Here is a 16682-nt window from a genome sequence, read left to right as displayed (position 1 = left end):
AATTTTTTAAAGATTATTTATTTTTGCGCTGAACAGGAAGCCCGATGTGGGACTCAGTCCCAGGACCCTGGGATCATGATCTGAGCCGATGGCAGACACTTAACCAGCTGAGCCACCCAGGTGCCCCCAAATTTTTAAATTTTAAGTTTTAATTTAAGTATAGTTGACATATAACATTATATTCATTTCAGGTGTATAACATGGTGGTGCTTCAACATCTATATATATTATGAAATGCTCACCGTAAGTGTAGTTACCATCTGTCATCAGACAGAGGTATTACGTATCATTGACTCTATTCCCTATGCTGTGGCTTTTATCCCTTGACTTATTTATTTTATAACTGGAAGTTTGTAACTCTTAATCCCCTTAAGTCCTCTCATCCCCTACAACCTCCTCTCTGGCCACTACTAGTTTGTTCTCTGTATTTATGAGTCTGTTTCTGTTTGGTTTGGTTTGTTTTGTTTTTTAGATTTCACATGTAAGTGAAATCATGTGGTATTTGCTTTTCTCTGACTTAATTCACTTAAGTGAATTAAGTGATTAATTAATTCACTCTAAGTCCATCCATATTGTCCTGAATGGCAAGATGTCATACTTTGTTATAGCTGAATAATAGTCCATTAGAGATAGAGATAGATATAGATACCTCACATCTATTTTATCCATTCATCTATGGATGGACATTTAAGTTGCTTCCATGTCTTGGCTATTTTAAATAATGCTACAACGAACATAGGGATGTGTATACCTTTTCAGGTCGGTGTTTTTGTTTTCTTCTGGTAAATACCCAGAATTACTGGATTGTGTGGCATTTCATATTTATAAGTTTTAGAGGAACCTCCACACTGTTTTCCTTTCCTTTTCTTTTCTTTTTTCTTTTTTAAGATTTTATTTATCTATTTGACAGAGTGAGCACAAGCAGGGGGAGCAGCAGGCAGAGGCAGAGGGAGAAGCAGACTTCCTGCTGAGCAAGGAGCCTGACTCAGGGCTTAATCCCTGGACCCCGGGATCATGACCTGAGCCAGAGGCAGATGTGTAACGAACTGAGCCACCCAGACGCCCCAAGGAACCTCCACACTGTTTTCCATAGTGGCTGCACCAATTTACATTCTCACCAGTAGTGCACCAGGTTTCTTTTTACCCCTCCTCACCAACAGATACTATTTCGTGTCTTTCTGATAATACCATTCTAACTGGTGTGAGATGACATCTCCTTGTGGTTTTGATTTTCATTTCCCCAATAATTAGTGATGTTGACCTTTTTTTCATGTGTCTGTTGGCCATATATATATATATATATATATATATATATATATATATATATATATATATATATATGTCTTCTTGGGAAAAATGGCCATTCAGGTCCTCTGCCCATTTTTCAATCAGATTGGGTTTTTTTGGTGCTCTGCTGTATGAATTCTTTATGTATTTTGGGTCTTAACTCCTTATCAGATAGATTGTTTTCCAATATCTTCTCCCACTCTATAAATTGCCTTTTCATTTTGTCGATGGTTTCCTTCATTGTGCAAAAGCTTTTTAGTTAGATGTAGAATTATCCTTTAACAAAGGAGAAGTTGGGAGGAGAAGGAACATAAGAAGGAAGATAGAGGCCAGACTTTGAGAAAAATCTGTATAGGCAACAAAGAGCAACTAAGAAAGGTAAATAAGTAAGGATTGAGACTATATCAGAGGATGCCTGGCTGGCTCAGTGGTAGAGCATGTGACCCTTGATATCGAGGTTGTGAGTTTAAGCCCCACATTGGGTGTAGAGATTACTAAACAAATAAAGAAAAAAGAAAAAAGATTTTAAAAAGAGAATGTATCAGGGGTTAGAATTCATAAGAAAGAATGTGATCATGAAACAACCAAAATTCATTCAGAGGTTCCACAGAATTCTTGGGAGTATATGTTAGAGTTTTCACAAAGAGATTGTGTCTTAAGCTGGTTTATTGGAATATTAAAATAAAGAGTAATCCCAGAAAGGTAGAACTGCATGCTACCATATAACACAGATAAACAGGTAATTATAACACAGTGGGATAATTGTGAGATTAGAAACATTTATAAATTTCATGGAATCATAGTAAGGACCCCTAAATCTGCTGATTATGTCATTCAAGTTTTTATTTAGATTTCTTTTTTCTAATATTTTATTTATTTATCAGAGAGAGAGAGGGAGAGCAAGCATGAGAGAAAGAGAGAGAATGAGAAAGAGAGAGCACCAGAGGGGGGAGAGGCAGAAGGAGAGGGAGAAGAAGGCTCCCCACTGATCAGAGAGCCCAACACAGGACTCAATCCCAGGACCCTGGAATCATGACCTGAGCTGAAGACAGACCCTTAACCAACTGAGTCACCCAAGCACCCCTCATGTTTTTATTTAGATTTCTATTAGTATCTGAAAGTTAACCAAATTTTCTGAAATAAAATAAAAAATACCAATATCCATCTACATCTGTCCATCCACCCAACCATCGATCCATCGATCCATCGATCCATCCATCCATCGATCCATCCATCCATCTATCCATCCATCGATCCATCCATCCATCCATCGATCCATCCATCCATCCATCCATCCATCCATCCATCCATCCATCCATCTATCCATCCATCCATCAATCCATCTTTCTATCTTTTCTTCTGGACCCTTCTTATCAGAATAAGTCCTGCCATATATAGATGGGCAGACCACTTATGGCTTTCCAGGCAGAGTCCAACATTGTCAGAGTAACTGAGAATCCTTTACTTGTCTAATATGAAAAGTTTCTTTTTTTTTTTAAGATGTATTTATTCATTTGAGAGAGAGAGAGCATGTAAGCAGGGGGAGGGGCAGAGGGAGAGAGAGAGAGAGAGAATCTCAAGCAGACCCCACGCTGAGTGGGAAGCCTGATGTGGGGCTCCATCCCATGAGACTGAGATCATGATCTGAGCCAAAACCAAGAGTCACATGTCCAGCCAACTGAGCCACCCCAGCGCCCCCCAAAAATTTCTTTTTGAAATAAATTAACAATGTCATGCCTCTGGGAAGAAAGAGAGGAAAGATATCCAGAAAGGGAGGCAAAGGGTGGTATGATTCTCCAAGGAGCTTCAGCCCTCTGAGGAGTCTCCTTGAGGCAGCGCTAGAGACGTAGAGGTTAAGGAGTTGATCTGCACAGGAGAACCTCAGGGTTTTTTTTCTGACTCTTCATTATCATCTCCTTTTCTTTGTGCAGCCTTCCCTCAATCCTCCCTGGGAATTACCACTCCAAATCGGCTTTGCCCTAGGGGCAAATGTATGAAGCCCTTAGGAGAAGAATCTCAGCCACAAATACCAAAATCAGAGGTGCCCTCATAGTTGGATAAAAATAAGAAGCATGAGATCACACGGACTTCACCTTTCATCCTAGCTCCACATTCTTCAAACGGTAGTAAATTCTTAACTTCCCTAGAGATTTCTCAGAAATGAAACGCTGAGATAACAATGCTCACCTTACAGGCTATTGATCGGCAGGTAGGCAGGTAAACAAAGATAATTCCTAGAAATTGGCAAATGGATATTCGGTGTGATTTCCCCTGTCCCTGAGACAGCCAGCTCCAGAGAATGAACTAGATCTGAGAGGTTACAAAAAAATTTTAGAAAAAGATGAGATTTCCAAACAATTTGTTTTAGGGACATCATGGAGATGATAAAGGATTTGGGGCTCGGGTTCTTCCATCTTTCTTTAATTAGGTTTGTACCCGTTGAGGGACAGATGTATGGTTGGTTCTCAGGGGCAATAGATTTGGTTTCTTGTTCTCTAACCTCTTTCAGCCCTATTGCAGTGATTAAAGAATCCAGATCCATCAGTCATCTGTTCTCCTTTGGTTATTGATCAACTCTCTGCGAAGATGCCAGGCTGCTGGAAGTGTAACCGTTGAGCGTCTACGTAAAAGAATCACAAACAGACGTGGAGTACGGGCTGTTTTGTGTGTTCACTCTTCAATACCGGTCCATTCCGGATTCGTTCGTGGCAGGTAGACTCAGCCTCAAGGCTCCGTCACTCCCACAACTAGTCATCTGGTTGACTCCTACCCACAAAACTGCCTGTAGGTGGGAATAATGCCTCCTCCTAATCAGTGAGGATGACTCAGTGTGAGCTCTTTGTCCCTGATTATTTTCCTGTAATTTTGACATATCTAGCCTAACACTATGGCCCTGGTAACGTTCCTTCTCTCTTCACGGTACTATCTGTAAACACATTACTCTTTCAGAGAGTGGCATCAAAGCCAAGGCCTGGAAAAGAATTTCCAGAATGTTCGATGAGAAGGTCACATTTTAAAAGGATTCTCAGGCATGACCAAGAGCACGCAGTATTTCAATTCCATTCATCCTTCACTGCAACACTTCCTGCAAGGCCACTCTACCTCTTGCTTTGGGAGGGTATAAAGCAACTCAGCCCACTCCTGATTGTCAATACTGCAAACACCTTGAAACAGTGATAGTATTTGACTCCTTGTACTATTCATTCATCTGGGTATAAACGAGTGATTTGTGGTCATGGGCGTATGCTGAATAGGTTGTTTTTAAAAAAGAAAGAAGAAAATGGAATGTGAAGTCAGATCTTTGTGGGAGGAGGTACCAACAATGTGAGTCAAAGCCCAAGACTGAGTGCTTTCTGGCTTTGGAAGACAGATGACAGAAGTTGTTCTGACCCTGTTTAAAGAGCTGGCAGTCTTCAGTCCATGCCCTGCTGATAATATTTCAAATTGCTTGGATTTAAGCAGTCGCTATAGGCAACATATTGCTCAAACTATTAAACTTGGGAGGGAGGTAAAGATGACAGAAAATCACCTCATTGCTTTCCTTTGCAAAATAGGATTACTGTCCTCATATCTGCCTTGCAGGCATATTAAAAGTATATATTTTTTTGTAAAATACTTTGAGTTCTTCTGGAAATATGAAGAAATTGTTATTTTTTAAAACATATTAGTAAAATACTCTTTCTATTAAACCATATTTGCACATGTGGATTTTCTCAGACTTTAAGGCCTTCCTTTCTTGGTTCCAGTCAATTTCCTTGAAGTGAATTTTCATGTTTATGGTAGTTTGTGAAAATCAAAACTAGCAAAGCCAAGTCATGAATATGATTGCTCTTTTACTGCAGCTAACAAAGGGAAACAGATAGGTTACCTGAGTTTGCTAGAACGTGTTCCATGAACTCACGTAAGTCACCTGTATTTCTCACGGATTTCTTAGTTCCTTAGAGGTTCCAGAGAACTATGCCTTGTTTCTTTCTCGAATGAATAGCATTTCTGTTATAGTAACTAAGTGAATCTCCAGGGTGCAAACACATACGGACATACTCTATTGCACCATCTCTTACGTTCTACAAGAATTCCATTTGAAAGTGCTCAGGGTCCTTTAGAAAGGAGAGTGTGAACAGGATCTCATGTTTCATGGATCATCAGAAGTATGAAGATTAACCGTTGTGTGCTTTTCTTAGAGGTAACTAAGTTTGCTTAGATTTAACCACACGGACCTACATGGAGTCAGTACGAATATCTTCTTTGCCAGATGTAGAATCCCTGTTACTTTTCTTGGTACTTAGTTGTCAAAACTTCTAGGTACTCTTGTGATCAATCATTATCATTACATATAATAATTGTAATAATATTAGTAGCCACCATTTCTTGAGAACTTGGCAGCACCATGAAAAAGACTTCACACGCATTATCTCATTTAACCCTGCCAGTAATCTGTGAAGCAAGTATTATCTCTATTTCCCAGATGAAGAAAATGACCCTGCATAAAAGGATAGAGTAAAATGTCTGTAGGTTTTCTGCATATGTTGTCTCTGGTCAGCCATGGGGCCACAAATTAAGTCATGAATTCAACAGGCATTTGTGTTCTCCTACCCCACCTCACTGATACATGAAGTTCTAACGGACGACGTGATACCTCGATTAGTTCACTCAACAATTGTTTCTTGTCTGAGTCTTCTGATTTGATTTATCCTCAAGCCCCTGCTCCAATCTTCCTCCTCCACAAAACCTTCCTCAATTTATCCTTTTCTGTTTGTCCTTATACCCACTTATTTGTTATCCCTTCATTCCTAAAATGTGATATGTGGACCACTGGGGAGATACGAGATGGTTCTAAGTGACGTACAAAGTTTTTAACAGTTTCAGTTTTCTGTTGCTTGTTAGAGAAAATCTAACTAGCACATTAAATCTGTGATTTCACAAATACTATTGTTTATGACAAAGCTAAATTTCTTTGTCAATCACAGACGTTGAATATATGACCTTAGCGTTGGAAATACAACGTGTGGCTTCTGAAGTTAAGGAGATGTTGAGGAACACATATACAATGACAGATTATATTTTATAATGTCTAATTTTCACTGTATTTAAGTTTTATTTTGTAAACATGACTGTTCTCTTCACGAACACTTCTGAAAACTTACTACCTGTCCATTTTTTATACTGAACACATAGCTACGTTACTTCAATTCTTTCTTATGACAACTCATGAGGTATGTACAATTATAAACCCATTGTGTAGAAGAGGAAACCGAGGCTCACAGACATTAAGAAATCTGCTCAAGTGCACACAGTAAACAACAGAGTTGAAATCCAGGTCTGTCTAATGCAAGGACTCATCTTTTCACCACCTATATGGCCTCCTTTCTGTTTATCTAGTCCTCAAGGTTAGAAATTGTTGGAGAGTATTCTAGTATCCGAAATTTTTGCTGGAGTACTTTGCCTTTACCAGAAAAGTTTAGAAAGCTAGAAAGTCTCAGAAGAAGGGATGAATTTTTTTATAATAATAAAGATTTTTCTCTTTTAGAAGAACATAAAATAAATATTAAGAACTGGAATAACATCGTGTCCTTTTCAGTAATAAGCAGGTGAGTGTAAGTGCTAAGATAATTCTGTGTCTTTAGTGATTCTTTAGAGACACAGCTGACTGAAAAAGAAAAGAAAAATCCCCGCATACCTTTGCTTCAACATACACATTCACACACACACACACACACACACACACACACACAGTCCTTTAGATGTCAAGCCAAAGTTCTGTTTCAGGCACCTGATGTGGGCAGTAGAACTGACGTGGGGGTGGGGCATAGTCAAGTCTGGGAACATAAGCAAATTTTGTGGAATCCATTCACTCTGCCAATTTTCCCACTCCATTGCTTGAGCTAAGATCCAATCCTCTCTACACTAGACGAAAAGATAAGACTGTCAACCTGTTAAAAATCTGTGTTGGTTTAAAAACCAAAATGAAACAAACTGCTAAAGCCAGATTGACTTCCTTTCAAATCCGGTGAGTTTTTAATAGAGAAAAATCTCCTTTATATTTTATTGATGAACCCTGGAGATAGATTTGGGTTTTTGGTACATGGCATTCTCAATTATTAATGTAGGTTCATTATGGTGATTATGGGAAGAAAACTTCATCTTATTTTCCCCAAGTCATTCCCTTGATCAGTTTCCATCTGACACTGAATGCTGAGTTCCTCAGGTAGGTAGTGAATGGGCTGACCCTTCCAGTCTGGGCATAGGTCTATGTACTAGGGTTCTCCAGAGAAACAGAACCAATAGCATGTATGTATACTTGCATACATAGAGGAACGTGGTATTTATCGTAAGGAATTGGCTCATGTGATTATGAAGACAGTTAGGTCCCCAAATCTGCAAGGTGAGTGAGCAAGCTCAAAACCTAGGAAAGTCAATAGTGTATGTAATTCTAGTCCAAAAGTCAGCAGGGTTGAGACTCAAAAAGAGCCAATATTTCAGTGTGAGCCCAAAGACGGAAGAAAGAAAGGAAAAAAAAAATGATGTCCCAGCTTAAAGGCACTCAGGCAGGAGGAGTTCCCTCTTATTCAGGGGAGAGTCAGCCTTTTTTGTTCTATTCAGGCCTTCAACTGATTTGACGAGGCCCACCCACGTTAGGGAGGGCAATATTCTTTACTCAGTACAGAGTCAAATGTTAGTCTCATCCAGAAACAGTCTCACAGACACACCCAGAATAACGTTTGACCAAATCCATGTGGTCCAGTCAAGTTGACATATAAAATTCACCATGGTGTACTCTCCCCATTGTGGTGGAACATCTTTAGACTATGCTTCCTAATTCTTAGCCCCCAACTTTGCAGAACTTCCCTAAGCCTGAATAAGTTCTAAGCTTCTTCTACGCACTTCCCGATGCTAGACCCTTAGTAAGGGATCAATAAATGTTGTTGAAATTACTGTTTTTAAGTGCCAGGGGCAATCAAAGCTTGAGGGAGGAAGAAGGTGACAGTGGACTCCATCAGGTAAACTTCCATTTTCTGTACACTCAGTCTAGGTGTTAAGAAAATAGAACTCCTGGGGCGCCTGGGTGGCACAGCGGTTAAGCGTCTGCCTTCGGCTCAGGGCGTGATCCCGGCGTTCTGGGATCGAGCCCCACATCAGGCTCCTCTGCTATGAGCCTGCTTCTTCCTCTCCCACTCCCCCTGCTTGTGTTCCCTGTCTCGCTGGCTGTCTCTGTCTCTATCGAATAAATAAATAAAATCTTTAAAAAAAAAAAAAAAAAAGAAAATAGAACTCCTTGAAGACAGTAACACATGAGACTAGCTGAGTACATCACACACTGTAGATAAGAAATAAATGTTTATAGTATGAGGGATGTTAAGGGGTGTTCTCAAAGGTACTTTGTCTCCAACAAACCACATTTTAAATATTTGCATAATTATTAAAATGAGATTTCAGAATTATTAAAATGTTGCTTTCAGAATGACCTTTGGTACTTAGTTCCAAAAAGAATGGTCAAAATACTTCCACATGTTCTAGAAAATGAATGGGCATGCAGGGTTTGAGGATGAACTATGACAGTGATTTGCATTTTTTTCCTCGTTGCCAAAAATAATGTTAGTGCCTTCTGGTGTTCGTGGCAGGAAAAATAAATGCCCTTTGTCTTTCCCCTTGTCAGAAACACACTAAATCATTCAGGATTGTTTGAAGTAACTTCTTCTATTTTTGGTTCTGTTTTCACGAGCGTGAAATCTCTCTTTAGAACCTGGGGAATGCTTTCTGTTAAAAAGCCATATTACAATACGTTGATCGGTCATGGCTATTTGTATGTGCCTCTCACGGTCTTGAAGGAACCACGTCACTTTGAGAAAGTGGTGCCCTCCCCTTGACTTGGGCATTCAGCCAGAAACTGGGGTTCTCTCTTTCTTGAACATCTTCCTGGTTCTACAAAAGCATCCTAGCACCCTGTGTCAAACTATTTAAAGGAAAATGAGTGATGATAATATTCTGCACCAGGCAGATGACAATAACCTGAAGGTTTCAGACACCACCAACCTCTTGCTCTCTCAGGGTCTTTTATCATCACGTCCCCCATGAAACTAGTTCCATAGTTTGTCACACTGCCCTCTGCTGGCCTGGCTGGTACTTGTTGATACAGAAAATGAAAAACAAGATTTTTGGAAGGGAAACTTCAGCATCCTTCTCTGGCTCTGACCACTGATTATAGCTCTTCCAATGTCACCCATAAGTCCATCCAAAAAAATGCCACTTCTATAACACTCAAGGATCGCTTACTCTTTGCCAGGCAATATAGGCGCTGAGAATATAACAATGAACAAGTCATGGACTCTGCTCTAAAGATGGTCTGGTAAACTAGTAATTATGGTCAGAGGTTGAAAATGACCACATGTGGGTAATGACAGTGCTGGAGTTCTTCCCAACGGTGACTATAGATCATACTCATTCTGCTGGTATAAGACCATATCCCAGTCTTGATGTACTTACCACAAATATTTGGCATTGTAGATTTCTGACACTCCGTATTTCCTTTGGGTGCAGGCCTGTTCATTGTTTGACTGCAAGATTAATGCTTAAGGACGCCTGTCCAACAATTTGGACGTGTAGATAAAATGCAGTGCGTGGTTAGGCCCGATGTTTTAGTCCACGGTTACAGAGACATTCTAAATCATTGAGACATATCTAGAACAGCAACCCAATTTCTAATACATTTGGTATTCTGTACCTTCTGACCAATACCCCTCAGTGAACAAGCCACACTAGAAATATGATTTGGTTGGTTAAAGCTTAAAGAAGAACAATCTAGTCATTTGCAATTACAGGAAAAGCACGTCCATAATTTAACTCAGAGGCTTTTGGGGTGAATCTAAGAATACAGGTGATCGGGGGCGCCTGGGTGGCACAGCGGTTAAGCATCTGGCTTCCGCTCAGGGCGTGATCCCGGCGTTGTGGGATCGAGCCCCACATCAGGCTCCTCCGCTATGAGCCTGCTTCTTCCTCTCCCACTCCCCCTGCTTGTGTTCCCCCTCTCGCTGGCTGTCTCTATCTCTGTTGAATAGATAAATAAAATCTTTTTAAAAAAAAATACAGGTGATCGATGTGGGGTCGGAGTCAGGGTCGAGACTCTGAAAGTAAGCAAAGATTTGAGATGGTCACTGAGAGAGGAGACTTCATCTTCAGCTACATTTGCAGGTTCGGAACTGCAAGACCATTATCCCAGGGGGCTGGTTATTTCACTTCTGTGGTTAGGGTAACTGCCATTTGGAGCTTGGTCCAAAGGTATCCGAGTCAAAGAAATTCCACAATTTTCCACTCCGTTGTGCTTGTTCTATGATAATAGAATTCTGTTAAAAAATGTTTTTTCAGGGCACCTGGGTGGCTCAGTCAGTTGAGCATCCAGCTCTTGACTTCAGCTCATGTCATGATCTCCGGGTCCTGGGATCGAGCCCCACGTCAGGCTCTGTGTTCACTGGGGCGTCTGCTTGTCTTCCTCTCCCTCTCCCCCTGCTCTCTCTCTGCCTCTCTCTTAAATAAATAAATCTTACAATTCTTTTCAATTAATAAACTATAAACTATTTATTAAGCAATTTAAAACAAGCCTGAAAGAATGTAGTTGCTTAGGTGTCTTTTCTCACTAATAACCAGCTTGCATTAACCATTGCTTAGTTCAACCTAGTTTTCTTTCATCCTTGAGTAGAATATGGCCACCTCACTCACCCTGGCTTTGTGTTTTGGCTCTGTCTTGTGTTAGTGAGTCCATGGCTTCAAGATCTCTGTAGCTATCTTTTCATAAGAATTTTACATTGAAATCTTTCCTCTCGTTCTGGATTTTACTTAAGTTAAAAACTCAATAGCTTCCAACTTAATGAGAGGAGCTACTAATATGCCTGCTTAACACTCATAATTAGTCCTTGGACTTCTAAAATTTTGTCATGTTCTCTGTGACATCCATTTTTGTCCTCCCTCCTCTAGAAGATAAGTAACTAACACTGTCAGGGAAAGCAGAGATTGTAGGAAAAAATGCACTTGTGGTAACCTCAGGTATTCATTTCATTATTTATTTTTATTATTAGAGAAAGGTTTCCACTGGGATGCAGTAGCACTCCCTTTGCTATTTCTCAGCAATCGAGCTTGGATGCTGGGGGGAATCTGCCATCGCAGGGGGAGCTGAGACAGAGAAATAAGGCTTACTCTGTGCAGGAGAAGTTGTGCTTGGATAGAGGCCTACCAGCAGCCAACTCAAACATCACCGACTTCTAGTAACGTCCTTACAGTATAGCGGGTGAATGTTTGTTGAGGGAGTGGTTAAATGGATAAGTAAATCTCTTTCTGTGCCTTGTGTAACCAAGGGCTATTACTGGACTTGAACAAGTCCAGAAACGAAGCCCAATTCCTTGTCTTCCAGCAAATGTGCCCCACGTTCTACCACCCACCTGCATTGACAAGGACCAGATGTCACTCAGCCCTCCTTTTATCTGCTCTCATAGTCAGAGTTGACTGATAGAGAGCAAGGGTGGGGGAGTGGCCTCTTCTCCATTCTTCCTTTGGATTTTTCAAAGTGGACCTTTCAAAGTTGTTGTTATCTGTAATGGTTTTGGAAGAAAGTAAAGAGTGTAAAAGGTTGATGTTCAGAGAGTCAGACATTTGAAAATTAGCCAAACTACCTCAATCTGTTTCTTAGATGGGTTTGCATTTGACAAGAAATTGAAATATTATCGTACCATATTTTCTACACCATAAAAAGGCGAGCCATTTTTAGACATCTTGTGATCTGGAAAATAGAGGATTTTATAATTTCTGGCCTTCCCACTGCTCGCTGTGTTTCACCCCATCGGGATGGCGATATTCAGTCACAAATTTAAGGATACCCATAAATCCACTAACTCAATTTAGTCTTGAGAGGTAAAACCTTATAAATAGAGTGCGGTTTGGGTCCTGAAAAAAAAAAAAACCCTCAGAATCTTTAATAACAAATGAAGTTAAATTGCTCTTCATTTATTTAAGCTGAAAAATGTTCTTCTAAAAACAGACTTAGATCATGGGACCCGTAAAGAACGTATCTGAAGATTCCGCTATCAGAAATAGCCAGCGTAACACGGGAAATGTGATCCTTTTTTGGGCATGAAGTGAAGGCTTAAGTGCAGGTACTTGGACGTTCTCTGATAAAGTAAAAATGACTAAACATTTATCTGGATTAGGAGTTTAACAAGGGGAAGAGAGGAAGCTGGTCAGAAATGATCTGTGGGATAGGAACGAAGACCAGCCTTCTTTTGTGAGTGATTTCAAATGTTTGTATCTCTGTGTCTCTAATAAAACAAATAAATATTCCCCAACGCTTGGGATTATTTATATTATTGTGACCCCTTCCTCATCTGCTCATGTTTTAAAAGTCTCTTTCATTACCCTCAGGTTTATTCGTAATTGCCGGCATGGCCTTCTTCTGTCACTGTGGATTTCAAAATGTTGTTTTAGATCTTGTAGCTTTCTTGTAAAGAAAATAATTCAGTGCAATTCTTCATCCAGTGCAATACTCAAAATGCAGCGACTCATTGAGGTGGAATGCAAAGCAGGGACCAGCCCAGATGTTCTGTTCAGATTTAAATCCCAGCTTGGCCACTTGCTCAGATCTTTGACCTTTGGACATGATTGAAGTGTTTGCGTCTACACTTTTGCACGTTTAGTAGAAATTTTAAAGCTCACATAGAGTTGTCATGAGGATTAGTGGAGATAATCTATGTCAAATCTTAGTTCAGGAACAGGTCCTTTACAAAGGTTGGATTTTATTGTTATTATTTCCTTGCTCCTGGCTAAGGATCTAGTGTTCTGGAGTTAGCTAAAATGTTAAGAAGGCATTGTGTGAGGAGGTGAAAGTGGGCAGTGTTCTTTCTCAGCAGTTCACAGCTTAGACTCTGAACCTCATTTGATCATAAAAGGAGGGGAATGTGTGTGTGTGTGTGTGTGTGTGTGTGTGTGTGTGTGTGTAAAAGACAGAGACAGAAATAATCTTGAAACTTCTCTTTTTTCCATGGCACAATTTCTAGGTATCCTTTAATTTTTACACTGCTCTTTTTGCTGGCTCCATTTTCCCTGCCCACCCTCCTTTGGTCAGTCCTTGGATCTCTTGTTTCTCTTTCCACACTGTCCCTAGATGATCACGTCCATGCCCATGGTTTCCGCCCTCACATGTCTGGTGAGGGCACCCAACTCTCTACTTCCAGCTCTCCTGAGAATTAGAAATTTATTCCAGTGGCTCGTTGGGCATTTCCCTCAAATGGTCTACCTACCAGTCAACTGTCATTTCTTCGTAGGAGTGCTTAGGGGCATTTCAATGAAAACCAACACAAATTAACTCCAAAAAGCATGGACTCCATGTTGTTCTTTACTGAAGTTTTCTGATGGAGAAAGGGAACACTTTGCACATCTCAGAGAAATATTTTCTTTCTATAGTTTCAGTCTTCATGGCAGCTGCTCAGAGTTTCACCAGCTTCTCCCTTTTCCTCTTTTTGGCTCTAACCCTTACCATCACCCCCAGCCTCATCCACGTTCCTGGATCTTTCCCTCTGGGTGTCTTCCTGGTCTTATCGCGTGCAGTAAATTTTGACCTCTCTGTACTTCTTCAGTCAAGGAATTATAGTTTTAAATAGTCACCACAATCGAGTTCAGTGTCTAAGCAGAAGAAAACACAGAGAAACAAAAACGATGATAGAAGGCAGTGTTGTGGGGGAGTAAAAGTAATAAATAAAGATAACAGAGGCTATACGTTCTTTAGCTTCATTTTTTGGCCTCTCTCATACCAATATACGTTACAAATTCATACATGATGAATTCCCTACTTTGAGTGCTCTGCCCTTTCCCTGGGCTTCTAGTCCAACTTTTCAACTTTACCTAGTCATCCCTTGAGATTTAGTTCAAAGGTACTTTTTGCATTTTTCCGAAGTGCTCACCAGCCCCCCACAACCAACACAGTAAATTGCTCTTTTTTCTGTATTCTCAAATAACCTTGAACACACTAATTGTGCCTGTATATCTCTCCCACTGGAACGTAAGCCCCTCACAAATGGGAATCTCTAGTTCAGTGAATGATGTTTGAACTTTGACTACGTGCTAGGCTGTGTTCAAAGTGCTTGGGAGTTATTGGTGAACAAAACAGAAAGTTCTGCCGATTAGGGAGCTTGCATTCTGGGTAAGATACAGATAATAAACAATAGCATTCTAAATGAGTAATCAGACTAGGTAAGAAGGTTGTGAGTTAAAGAAAAATGGAAATGTAGAGGGATCTGGAGTGCGTGGAGGGGCAGATGGCAATTTCAAATTGCATAAACAAGGTCGAGAAGGTGAGATTCAAGGGAAAATGGGAAGAGATGGAGGAGATCGCCCTGGATATACCTAGGGAAAGAGCATACAGAAAGATGACACAATCACATCATGGTAAAAGCCCCAAGGCTGGATCTTGCTGGAATTTTGGAAGAAGAGCGAGAAGGTTGGTTTGGCCACTATAGAGAAAATGAGGGAAAAGTAGCCAGAGAGAAGGTTGCAGAAGTGATGGGAACCATTTCATATAATGCCTGGAAGTCAACAAGGCTTTGGCTCTTACGTGAAATGCGAAGCCACTTCAGGGTATTCAGCAACAGACTGACGCCACCTGACACGTTTTGGAAGGATTGCTCAGGCTGTTCTGTGGAGCACTGACTATAAGGATACACAGATAAGAAGCAGGACAGCCTGTTACGAGGCTATCACAAGAACTGAGATGCGATGGTAGTTGCTGGGACCAGATATTGGATTTCATAATTGAAGGAATTCAAAGTCAGCAGGAATTTGAGAAAGGACTGTCAGGATTTTGGTCTGAGCTACTGGAAGGGCAAACTTTCTATGAACTGATGTAAGAAATACTTTGGATGGAGTGAGTGTTATCGTTATCTCAGTTTTGGACATAATGAGTTAGAGATAGCTCTTCAACATCCAAGAGATACATCAAGTAGACATTTGAGTATTTGAATCAGTATGGGAGAGAAGTCTGAATTGGAAAAAAAAATTGGACATCTTTAGTACGTAGATGACACAGCCATGAGGGAGTGAGTGTAAAGAGTGAAAAAGAGAGGATCTGATATGCCCTCCGTTAACTGGTCAGGACACAAGGACCAATGAACAGAGGACACTGAGGAGGCACCAGCAAAGTATGGAGAAACCCAAGAGAGCATCCTGGAAGTCAAGCGTGGTGATTAACTGTGTTAGAAATGATCATAAGATGACTGACACACAAGAGCTATTTCCATAGAATGGAGAGAGAAAAGACCTGACTGAAATGGGCTGAAGAGAGAATGGAAGGAGAGGAATTGACAATGATGAATGTCAACAGACCTTTGAAGGAAGTTTACTAAGGGAAGCAGAGAAATTGCTTGGAAACTCGAGTTGGAGGAAGTAGGTTGAGAAGAATTTGTTGGTTTTTGTTTGTTTCCTCATTTGTTTTAAGATGAAATTACATTTGTATGCTGAGGGGAATGCTCCAAAAGGAGGGCTGGAGGTAGATGAAATGGGAGAGAAATGCAGGAGATTCCTGGATCACCATCTTTGAGAAGGGGAGAAGATAGAGGCTCTAACACATAAGCACCAGCTTTATTAGTTCATGCATATTAACAAGATCGAGGTTGAGCTTTATTGTCCTGAACTAGCGCCATGTTTTGCCCATGGTTAATATCCAATGAATGTGTATGTAACTGTTCGTTCTTTCACTAACATAGAGAGGAAAAAAAATGCATACTGTCTTATATCTTCTTTCCTCTCTCTTCTATCTGTAACGTACTATAGTCCATCCTATTAGTTCATTCAACATGTTCATAAGGAAAGAAGAGAGATAGCATGGTGGTGGGTAGGGAAGCGTAGTGGGGGGGTGGGGCAGGCAGGGAGAGACAGAGACAAAGAGACAGAGAGAGACCTGTGAAACGACGTGGAATGTTAACTTTCAGTTATCTGACAAATGAAAGCCAAGAGGTAAAAAGAATGCTGTGTTGCCTGTCCCTGCCTTACACGCAGCCGGGTAGTTCTCAGGGTAACCTAGTTGTGAATCAACCAAAGTCCTCTGTCTCTGGTGGCTTCGTTGCTAATGGAGGGGGCTGTTTCCCAGCCCACTTTTTCTCCCTCTCTTCTGATGCTGCAATGTTTTCCGCTCTTTGGCTCTGTCCCTACGTTCCCAACTGTCTTTCCACCCCCACACACAGGGAGTGATTTCCTCTGTGGGACAAACTTTTTATTTTCCTTATAAAACTTTAATGTAGTTTGTGTTGCTATATTAGTTCTCTTTCTGTTCCATGTCTAAAGAGCCTGTTCTAAACACCGGTGAGAACTTAGTGTAGAAAGGCATTCTAAACTCCTCTCCTAATATTATCTAGCAATTAAGTATT

This window comes from Ursus americanus, chromosome 31 (genome assembly GCF_024610735.1).
Source record: "Ursus americanus isolate L20-20 chromosome 31, mUrsAme1.1.p, whole genome shotgun sequence".
Classification (NCBI taxonomy): domain Eukaryota; kingdom Metazoa; phylum Chordata; class Mammalia; order Carnivora; family Ursidae; genus Ursus; species Ursus americanus.
This window is presented reverse-complemented; position numbering follows the sequence as displayed.